The sequence below is a fragment of the Canis lupus genome, chromosome 5 (genome assembly GCF_048164855.1).
Source record: "Canis lupus baileyi chromosome 5, mCanLup2.hap1, whole genome shotgun sequence".
NCBI lineage: Eukaryota > Metazoa > Chordata > Mammalia > Carnivora > Canidae > Canis > Canis lupus.
In genome coordinates this window covers 53,959,382-53,968,461 of record NC_132842.1, presented here as the reverse complement: position 1 = coordinate 53,968,461, position 9,080 = coordinate 53,959,382, and the positions used below count along the sequence as shown (strand labels likewise).

At 41.0% G+C, this 9,080-nt stretch overlaps 1 long non-coding RNA gene across 1 annotated transcript; it reads left to right on the top strand.

The window, feature by feature from the left end:
* The first annotated feature begins 4,745 nt into the window (after positions 1 to 4,745).
* Positions 4,746 to 8,721, top strand: LOC140632986 (uncharacterized). The gene is made up of 3 exons (XR_012030621.1): positions 4,746 to 4,903; positions 7,408 to 7,648; positions 8,521 to 8,721. It is a non-coding gene; the product is annotated as an uncharacterized lncRNA (long non-coding RNA).
* The last annotated feature ends 359 nt before the right edge of the window (positions 8,722 to 9,080 follow it).

The window sequence follows — 9,080 nt, the reverse complement described above, 5'->3', positions numbered from 1 at the left end:
TTAAACTCATCTTAGTGCTGCGTTATTGTGTGTTTGCAAATTCCTATTTTTTGTGTGGGTCTATATAGATTTCTTCCCAGGAATTTTATGCTCTTATCTGTATCAGCCTGAGTCCCCAGGAAACACAGGGCATGTTCAAACCAGAATAGTTTAAGTGGGTTATTTACAAAGTTCAAGGGCAAGTTGGTTTCTTTTGGGGGGTGGAGGGGATAGAGAATTTCTTCATGATTCTAGGTTGCTATACAGATTTTTAGTTTTTATTTGTTGAGAGAGAGGGAGAGAGAGGGAGAGAGAGAGAGAGAGAGAGAGAGAGAGAGAGAGAGAGAGGCAGTTCCTGAGGAAGGACTGTGGTTTTAGAGGTCTCCTTTTTTTCCTCTCTACTTTATTTCTGGCAATGGGATTGTACAGACAGTTCTGGGGCAGCAGGCATGTTTGCTTTGGGCTTTCCCAAAAAAGAATACCACCAGTTGAGCCTCCAGGAGGGACACCCCCAATCTGGCCATCTTCTTTTGCAAGATACACTGTTCATCTTTTGATGGGGGCAATTTTACCCCTCGATCTCGGGTAGAGTATTTCTATCCATTCATTTGAAATTATATAGCTCTTCTTTCCACTCCATTCCTCCTTTTCTCTTTGAAGACATTCATCCCCAGGTTCAAATTCTACCTCTGTCACTTCTTGCTTTATGTCCTTAGACAACTTACAGAACCTTCCCCAAGCTACAAAGCCTTTCTTATCTATAAGGAAACAAGAATACCTATTGCCCATGTCTACACAAATATACCTACACACACACTTGGAGCCAGGCATAGATATGCACACAGACACATCTGACTAAGGAACAGATATGCAAACGAGGCAAATGGCAGATGATCAGCAAATGGTAGCTCTTTGAGACTGCTATGATTAAGCATCTACTGTGTGCACACAAGAGGCCCGAGGGATACGGCGGTATAAATAAGGCAAAAGGCCTGCTTTAGAGAAGTGGGGAGATGGACTTACAGACCAAGCAGCACAATGTTGTGTTCTAGTTACCATTACAGAAGTCTGCATGAGGCAAAAAATGGGACTAAAAGAAAAGTGTGGGGTGTGTGTGTGTGTGTGTGTGTAGCAGTGTAATTTAGGTGTGTGTGTGTGTGTGTGTGTGTGTGTATAGGGGTGTAGTTTCGGTCACTCTTTTAGAGCAGATGAGTCTTTCTGAGGTGAACCAGATACTAATGAGTAGGTATCTCCCACACGGACTGGGAAAGAGGCCTTCCAAAGCAGAGAGACAGATGAACAGGCAGTGTGAGTAAAATAACCCCTTGTCTTTAGCAGCAAGCAGCTTGAATAGGTGCGTTGCAAGCCTGGAGAAGAAGGGGGTGGGTGGGTGGGGGCCAGAGGTAGGAAAGAGGGGGAGGACAGAGACTGTTAAATGCTATTCTATGGAAAATACATTTCGTATAAAGCCTTAGAGACGTGAAAAGCCAACGAAGGGCTCAAAGCAGGTGAGTGAGTGGCCAATCCTGACAGAGGATCCACGAGGCCAGGATCTGGGCAGCAGGCTGAGGTTCTGGTGCAGCCCTCCCACCCATTCTGCTGCAGGCTGTGGGTGGACCCCAGCAGGGCCCCAGCTGTCCCATCCACCTGTATTGCCAGGGCCAGCAGGGCCCAAGCACATCCGGAATAAATGAGTGCATAAAGAAAGAAATGGTGCTTTGTGATTAAAATGAATGTTTTTTAAAACTAAAAAAAAAAAAAGTTGAAATGACATTTGCATCCAGGATACTGCCCTGAAGAGGAGAGAAAACAGATTCTGAGAGATGTGAGTTTGAGTCCGAGATCTGCTCTGTGACACAGAGGAAGCTACTTTGCAAGTTCTAGTTTCTTCATACTTAAAAAAAAAAAAAAAAAAAAAAAGGGAAACCGGTCTCCAGGACCTTTAAATTCCTCCGAGGGTTAACATTCTTATTTGTTCTGAATCTCTAACTCTTCCTGGGACGCCTAGTGCCAACCAGCTTCACGATTGGGATACCTTACATATCACAATGAATCAAATAGGAATGTGTCCTTCTTTGGAAAGCTTTTATGGAAAATGTGAACTCTGCGAAAGGGTTTGGAGGACAGAAGGAGGTTCCCAGTTAATTAGAATCTTATGGTGACCACAGTGAAGAATACTATGAAAATATACTAGCTTGGGGGAGACGGGCGAGCAAAAGGGCAAAAATAAAAGAGTGGGCAAAGCATGGGATCATGCCTCAGTTCCTCCCAAGCATGCAAGCAGCCCTATGCTGCCTTGTGTAAATTTAGAATTCAAGTCATGGTAGGTATACTGAAACAGCCATGCTTTAAGATTTTGGAAAGATAGCATCTCTCTTTCTCTCCCTCTCCCTGCCCCCACTCCAACACACATACACCCCACCCCCTTTTCTCCATCTACCTCCTTTATTTTTTTCCCAGGGGGTAACCCCATATGACCCAGAATATCCTCTTCTTGGCTCCTACATCTCCAGTCCATCAAATGTACATCTCATTTAATGAAGAGTTCAAAGATCAATACGGCAAATACATTAAAATGTCCCTGGCTTTGTAGAAAGGCCTTCTCATCTGGCTAGGAAGTTACCCATGATTCTGCACAAGTCAGACACCCCCAGGAGAAGAGCAAGGGATGCACTGAATCTGCCTTTCCCTGTCTGCGTTTATGCTCAGGGCCACAAGGGCACATCCCTCATGAGACTGTGGGGAGGAGCCACTCTGTTACCGACGCATGTGAAATTTCCAGCACATTCTATTTTAGAAGAGACCAAGGCTCTGAGGAAGAAAGGAGGCCGACTGGCAGACAACCCTATAAACTTATATTCCATAGTGTCTTTGCACTTCATATTCAGTGGGAAGCTCTTCATACTTCTCATGGTCTGTTTCATTTCCTGTTAGGAAAAAAGTAGCTAGACCCTCTGGGGATCCATGTCTCACCAATAAAGGGAGCCAATCAATCAACTGGGTTTTTAAAAAAGTAATTAATACACTTATTTTTTTAAAAAAAAATTTAGAGGTTTTACTTACTTATTTGGAGGGGGGCGGGGCAGATAGAGAGGGAGAAGCCAGCTCAATCCCAGGACCCCAGATCATGACCTGAGCCGAAGGCACATGTTTACTGACAGAGCCACCCCGCTGCCCCTAGACTTTATTTTTTCAGAGTTTTGCCTGTATAGAAAAAATGAGGAGAAAGTCCAGGATGCACTCCTATTTTCCCTGCGCAGCCTTCACTTCTCCCAATTAACATGCATTAGCATGCTGTATTTGTTTCAACCAATGAGTGAATGTTGGTGCGTTACATTAACTAAAGTCCATCATCTGCGTTCCAGTTCACGCTTGGTGGTGTACATTCCGTGGCTTTTGACAAATGTGTAATGATGTGTCCACTGCTACAGTCTTAATGTAGAGTAGTTTTACTGCCCTTAAATCTCCCACGCTCCATCTAATTTTTCCCTAACCAATTTTACTGTCTCTATTGATTTATCTTTTCCAGAATGTTAGATAGTAGGAATTATACAGGATGCAGTCTTTTTCGGCAGGCTTCTTTCACTTTGCTGTATGCATTTAAGTTTCCTGTGGGTCTTTTGTGGCTTGATAACTCAATTCTTTTTATACTTGAACAATGTTCCATCGTCTGGATGTACCACAGTTTGTTTACCTACTCACCTACAGAAAGAGATTTTGGCTGATTCCAAGTTTTGGCAATTATGAGTAAAGCTACTATAAACATTTGTGTGTGTGTGTGTGTGTGTGTGTGTGTGTGTGTTTAATGTGAACATCTTTTCAATTCACCTTGGTAAATATCAAGGTGTACAAAGATCACGTGCTAAGAATATGTTCATAGCTGCAAGAAACTGCCAAACTCTCTTCCAAAATACATTCTGTATTCCTGCAGCAATGAATGAGAGTTCCTGTTAATCCCCATCCTCACCAGCACGGTGGTGTGAATGTTCTGGATTTGAGCCATTCTAACCGGAGGTTAAGTGATATCTCAATGTTGTTTTAATTTGCATTTCCCTAATGACTTATGATGTGGAACATCTTTTCCTATACTTTTTTGCCATCTGCATATCCTTTTGGTGAAGTGTCTGTTCAGATCTTTTGCCTATTTTTTAATTGAGTTGTTTCCTTATTATTGACTTTGAAAAGATTTTGGTGTATTTTGGAATGGTAGGTTTTAATGAGCTCTTCCTGCTGTGACAAGAGTTGCGAGGCCATAGAGTACATACTAAGTGTATCCTGCCCTCATTGGGCTCATTATCTAGTTGAGCATTAGGACGCAAGTTAACACACATAAACAGAGAAGAAGGTAAGGCCACAGGTGACTGGTCATTATAAATACATTTGTTTTAGTTTATATAATAGAATATGAATCCCCTGTTTTATAGTCTTTTAATTTATGAGATAGAATAGAAAACCCGTTTTATAGTCTTGTGGGCAGAATGGAGTCTCTCAGTGAGCCATATTTCCTGGGTTTCTTTATCTTTCCCCACCCTTCCATACATACATGGCAATCAAAGGGCTAGTGTTTGATGTTATTGGGGACCACACATTTTTAAGTTGTTTCCTAAAGTTTGTCTTATCATAAAATTTTATTTTAAGCTTTCAGGCAGAGAGTTTTATATTTAACATCCTAGCTTAAGTCAGTGGAAGCATGTATGAGTTTTCAACTATTGAGCTTTTTCTTTATTTGTTTTTGTTTTGTTTTGATTTTTGTTTTTCTTAGAAAAGGGACTTTGAAGAAAGGAAGACTAGGAAATGTCCATCCTGCTCATCTTAACAGGGAGAAAAATCAGAAACATTCACCCTGTCGACATTAGGAAGGAATATTCAGAGTCCTAGAGATTTTCCTGGAAACTTTTCTCTACCACTCCATTTGAGCAATGAGGTGAGCTTAAAGGAAAGGAAATGCCAGCCCTCTTCAACGATCTGATTTTTCAGTGACAAAGAACCACTGCAATCACTTACCACTTCCTAGTTCACAAAGCATTATCTCATTTATCCTCATAACAACCCAAGAGTCATGATGAAGAGTTTAATTTCATAGACTAGTAAACAGTCTGAGAAAAGCTCAGGGATTGGTTGAAGAACGTGCCACTGATCTGAAGTACAACTCAAATATTTGACCCCAAGTCCAGTGCTCTAGAGTGAAGTTCAATCTCTGTCTTGTGGTCCAGGTCTGCCTGTCAGGACTTGCTTCCTCTAAGTGACACTGTCTCAAAGGGAGTAAGCCTAGATCACCAAGTCACGTTTAAATTGTGCTTTATAGCTCTCTCTAGTTGACCTACTTATTTATTAATGTCTGTCACATATATTCATATCCAGCTTCCCATTATATTGAATTCATAGAGTTTTTATAGAACACTTCAAATATAACTAAAGACCATATTCACTGTATATATTAAGCAAAATTAAGTAAAAACAGACTAGAATGACTAGTGTGACTTGGATTTTGCTAGGTAAACAGATACTATATATAAGAAATAATATTGGACAATTATAAACCAAAATCTTTAGAGATTATGGTTGTGTAATGGCATTATGAAAAATTTTAAATTATCTTTTTTCTATTTTTCCCCAAATTTACTATAGTAACACGTTACTTTTATAATTAGGGTTAAAAAAAAAAGATAAGTAAATGTCAATAAAATGTTACTATACCCTTCTGTGCTATAAAATTCTCCAAACTTCTTAGGGCTCACCATAGCTGGGGACCAATATTTCTATCATTCCTTCTCTACAAGGAGAACCTGTCATGAGCATGCATCGCAGGGAACTAGCATCAGAAGCCCATCAGCCTGAACCCCTCAAACCCTGCCTCTCCAAGCCCCTCGGGGCAACACAAGAGCCAATATGCATTATGTGGGGATTTCACCCAGTGTTCAGGAAGCAAAATTGTCAGCTGCTGGGCTCAGGCTAGGGCTGAAACAACTAGAGAAAACAAAACTCACTTTCAGAATCCAGAAGGTAAAAGCAGACACATGGCCAGCAAGGGCCAAGCAGAACTGGAAGAAAGTAGGAATAAGAAATAGGAGCCAGGCTGGCAATGAAATGAGGAGTGTGGGCAGCTGTTATTAGCAGGCCTGTAATGCCTGAGGTGCCTCCAGCACAGTTGGTTGGTTGGTTATCTTATCCTTTGGCTAGGATGGGAGAGGATGGAAACATCCTGTTTAAAGGGGAAGACAACACGCTTGCATGCCATGAAAACAGACAGAACTGTGTGTGTGTGTATAGGCGTATATAGCTGTACAAAATTGTAGAATTTTATGTCTATCTATCTATTAATTAAAAAAATAATAATTGCAATTACCTAAAGCCTTTGCTGGAAGAGACTGGAGTCCTAGAGATATATTGTAATGTGAAGAACAGAAGAAATCAGGCCATTAGAGCTTCTACTACTATGCGTTAAAAATTTTGGCTATCCAGGATTCCTCTTAATCTGATTTACATGCTCACAGGTTTAATTCTGCTGAGCCCCTTTCTGACACAGTGCAAAATAATCTTTCCACCAGAATTCATATCCTCTGATTCATTCTCCCACTGTCTAGGAAAGTTTGCTCATCTGCCATTCCAAGTGGTTGTTAACGACATACCGCCTCTTCCAGGGGCATCTGCATTTCTTAAAAAAAAAATTTTTTTTAAATAAATAAATAAATAAATAAATAAATAAATAAATAAATAAATAAATAAATAAGAATGGACAGCCAAAGCTCTCGCATAATGAATCTCTGCTGGTAGGAATTTTATCCATCCTGGTAGAAGAACTAAAGGGCTTTTATGCAGTCTTCCCAAATCATACTACCTGAGAAGACTTGTGAAAGGCCTCTGGTCCTACAAGCAAGGCACACACTTGCTCTGTTATGCCTTAGTTACCACCCATTTGCTAGCTGTGCTTGGTGCAGCATACTTCCTAGAGACTTGCTCGAGCGTATTCATTTTATTACAGTTATCCTTAGTGTCTGGGAGCCAGGGCTCTTCTAATTGTTTGGAGTGTAAGATCTTTGTCCAATTACTGTACACACTAGTTTTAAGAACTTTTTATTGATGGAAAAAATGACTCATGGTGGCTTGCTGCATACTGTGTGGTTCTGAGGTCCTGCTACCCAAGGATCTTAATTTTCTCAGGAGCTCTTGGTTCTAATGGCTTCTTCGGCTATTTAGTCCATAAATAGAAAGCATGTTTACTTTTGCCAGAGAGGATTTTTTATAACTCAAGAGTTTCAATTCTAGAGAAAGAGGAAGAATTTCATGATTAGCCACATGATAGGTTCAGAACAGGAGACATCTTTGAGTGCCCCACCTCCTCAGAACAGGACAAAGTCCTTGACCTTGGGAGAGGGGGAAGGGGAGGCAAAGAGAAATAATAACATTTCCCTTGACTTGTCATTCCAGACATCTTGAACAGAGGCCATAAACTGGACAAAGGAAAATGAAGACTGCTATTTGGCCTCCCTTGCCTAAGGCCTGGACTAGATCTATTCAATAGAACTTCTGCCTAAGGAATTCAGAGCTGGTGCTAAACAGCATTGTAGGGAAGAAGAGAGATGAATGGGTACAGTCAAGTCTTGGTCGCTCAAGCACCATGTATTGCCATCAAGCAAATACTTTGCTCTGCAAAGTATTTATACCTGAGGTAGGAAAGGAGCTTCTGTTGAGGCTATCATGACTAAATCTGTCTTTTGGGGGTGAAAGTCAAATGTCATTTTCTCTAGGAAGCTTTTGCATCTTTGAGTAGAAAATCTAATGGCAGTTGTTTAAAGTCTCTTCTGGAAAAGACCTGAGTCCTGTGTTCCTTTTCTGGTGCATAGAAGTCTTATAATTACTTGTGTGTCAATATATTCTCTCTACCAGAGTGGAAGCTTCTGCAGAAAACAGATTTGGGAAGAATGAAAACCAAGTGCTTAAAAAACAAAACAAAACAAAAAACCAAAAACAAAAAACGAATCTTAGTATTTTCAGAAGCTGACCTTTTGTTTCAGAAACTATCTGGAGCTCACTAGAGAGACTGCCTACAAAGAATCTAGGCTACATTTTTGGGGTTTGGAGGATGCTCCATCCTGCAAATAGAGAAGAAGGGTCCCAGAAGTCTTTCTTCCATCCACAGCAACAAAGGAGGGTTTATTGGGATATTGCTGGCAGGTTTAAGGAGAGAGTTTGTGTATTTTGTGTTGTTTTCTTGCTCCATGAGAACTGGTCCGTGTGTGTGTGTGTGTGTGTGTGTGTGTGTGTGTGTGTATGTTTGAAGTCTGCACAGGAAGTTTGGGTTATGAGAGTCTCACTGCTAGATGAATTCCAATGCCCCGTGTGCCTGGGCCAAACCATAGGCCAAGAGCAGTACAGAATGCTGGCCATTGTGTGAAGAAGTGGAACAGGAGGGAAGGATGTGTACTGGCCCAGTGGCAAGGAAGCCAATGGTTTGGGGTCTGGGAGGGAGATGGGTAAGGACATAGTGACAAACTATCATTTAGGATTTCCTTAGCTAGCTCTATTTGTCTAACTTCCAAGGTACCTGGCCATGACCCAGCGTGGTAAGAACATTGCTGTGAGAACCTGGACCAGAGTCACTGTGGAAAAAGATGTTGCCTCATTGTGGAAAGATTTTTACAATCTGCAATTTGCTATAGGCCAGCAATCCTCCCACTGACAGCCTTTTTTGAAAAAAAATTAAAAATAAATTTAGAGTTTATGCATAATAAAAACTTTATGTGCCATAAAAATTGTTTCTCTGGGACTGCATTAGGATCCTGGTCTGAGCCACATCTTCTGGAGCTTGTGTTTGGTGATGTGTTGACTTAATTCTCTAATCCATGCCAAATGAAATAAATAGCCCTATTTTTGATCTGGTAACACAGAGTGGATGGCCAAGGGACTTGTGATCAAAGGTTGTACTCCCTCAAGGACTAACAGTTGAATGCTCTGCTTTAGGATATTGTAGCTTTCAGGCTGGTTGAACGAAGGCATCCAGGCATATGCTTAACATGGAGACATGCAGTAAAGTAACATTAAAACAAATAATTCCGACTATGCCCAACAAGTCATGCATTGGCTTGAATTAAATATACTTC